Source organism: Chlorocebus sabaeus, chromosome 12 (genome assembly GCF_047675955.1).
Source record: "Chlorocebus sabaeus isolate Y175 chromosome 12, mChlSab1.0.hap1, whole genome shotgun sequence".
Taxonomy (NCBI): domain Eukaryota; kingdom Metazoa; phylum Chordata; class Mammalia; order Primates; family Cercopithecidae; genus Chlorocebus; species Chlorocebus sabaeus.
In genome coordinates, this window is record NC_132915.1 from 111,384,637 (window position 1) to 111,386,987 (window position 2,351).

Below are 2,351 nucleotides of genomic sequence, written 5' to 3' on the forward strand. Positions count from 1 at the left end.
TTCCCTCACTAGGGCTCTGTTTGCCTTCAGGGAGCTCCGTTGAGGGAGAGAGAGCCTTACTCCATTGGACAGTCAGAAGAGCTAGGAAAACAAAGCAGCATCCAGGGCCTGAATGAAGTCAGGGTGGGATTCACATGGTGTCGGGGACAACAGGCTCCTGGCAGGAACGCAGGCATGTCCCCAAGCAGCCTCAGGGCAGGGCAGTGCAGCGAGACAGGACTGAGCAAGGGGAGAGAAAAGGGGCAGGATACGAGAGGTGGGGACCTCGTGACGGAGGACGGAGGGCTCTCCTGCCTGTGGGAAGCCTCTGCAGGGTCGGGACCTCAGGGAAGCTTCTGTAAATCCACTCTGGCCACAGGGTTAGGGAAGCAGCAGGGAGACCGGAGGATGCAGTTGAGTGGTTGATGACTGTGTGGGGCAGTGCTGGATAATTCAGGAGGTGGCCCGAAAGACTTGTGGGTGAGTTGGATGTGACCTTTAAAAGAAAGCGGGTTGCCCAGCATAGCTCCTGGAATTTGGGCCTGGGCAACAGTAAGGGCAGAACTACTGTTCCCTAGACTGGGAAGGTGGGGCAGGAGTTGGCTGGGTCTGGGGTAGGCTGCATAGAGCTGTGCTGCAGACTCTCCAGGTGCACGAGTGTGTTAGATACCAAGGGATGCTGTCAGGCGGTGTGGTACGAGTTAGGAATTCAGAGAAGAGGCTATGCTGAGATGTAGGTGAGGGGAGCACAACAATGGGAGTTCCTGTCCTATGCTGGGGAGGCACCTGGTGGGCGGCCACGGAGGATGGAGTCCTGCAACACCCAACCTTTAGAAGGTGGGAAGGTGCCAGGCTGGTCAACATGGTGAAACCCTGTCTCTACTAAAAATACAAAAATTATCCAGGTGTGGTGGCAGGCACCTGTAATCCCAGCTACTCGGGAGGCTGAGGCAGGAGAATCACTTGGACCCAGGAGGCGGAGGTTGCAGTGAGCCAAGATCGTGCCATTGCACTCCAGCCTGGTGACAGACTGAGACTCCATCTAAAAAATACATATATATATAGTGGAAAGGTGGTGAGGCCCTTGGGAGGAGCAGCCAGGTGGGGACGAGGCCTCGCAAGGCAGGGGCATGCACTGTTCAGAGGAAGTGAGGCTTCCAGGGCAGAGGGAGGAGAGCCTGTGCTGGGTGCTGCTGGTTCCCTCAGGTCAGATGAAGGCTGGCATTCCCACCGTTGGGTGTGATGACAAGGAAGGCGCTGGTGAGCTTGCCCGGAGTTGCGTGGAGGAGCAGCCTGGAGAGATGGGATGTGGACATTCATCTCTGCAAAGGGGGACAGAGAGGTGGGGCACGGCTGCAGGGGATGACAGGAAAGACATTTCTTTGGTGAAGATGGGCAAAAACAGCAACATGTTTTCGAAGAGAGGACAGGTGTGGGGAGACAGAGCAGGGAGGGGGTGAGCTCCCAGGCCCATGGGATGGTGGTCCTGCATGGGGGCAGAGACGGTTCATCTCCTGCAAGGAGCCAGGCAGGGCCAGGCAGGGGTCTGGGTGGTGGATCTTGTGATGGGAGCTGAGAGTTGGGCTGGGCCTTCCTCAGTGCAGTGAGAATCATGTCATCTGCAGGGGGAGAGGTGTGAGGAGGAGGGCCGAGGGGCAGGGGAGAGGTGTGAGGAGGAGGGCCAAGGGGCAGGGGAGAAAGAGTTAGCGCTCCTCCAAGGGAGTTGGGGCTGTGGGCAGGGGGAGGCAGAAGCAGGATTTCAGGACTCCCTTGAGCTGGGAGGTCATGGATTCAAACAGGGACCAGTCCACAGGGCGGTGTGATTTCCCTGGCCCTGCTCAGCTGTCAGGGGGCAGGGAGGGGTAGACGGGGAGTTGGGTGTCGCCAGGAAGACGGGAGGATGGGCAACGCCAGGGAACGGAGAGCACAGGAGTGACTTCTGGGGGAATTCCAGCTGGACAAACAGGGAAGTGACAAGGGGGAGACCACGGAGCAGGGCTTGGTGCTGCCCGCCCTGGCTGAACATCTGCAAGCGCACGAATGACTCCCGTGAACATCAAATGTGCTCCTAGGCTGGGAGGATTTAGTGAGAGAATGACATAAGCTCAGCGTGTGCCCAACACACGGTTGGGCTGAGAACTCCAAACCACCCAGGTGGTCCCAGAGGCAGAGCTGGCCACCCTTTCCTCGCTTGACAGCTTCCAGACAGAAGCAGCTGGTTGCTATGCACAAGTCCAGGGAGCTGATAAGGAGGGGCAGCCTGGGTCCTCTGTGAGCCTGTTCACCATCGCCCCCCACCCAGTCCGGTGTCCCCAGGGGCCAGGGAGGCCATCTGGGTGCACGCTCGGCTCAGCTGGGTTTTGAGAGGGTGA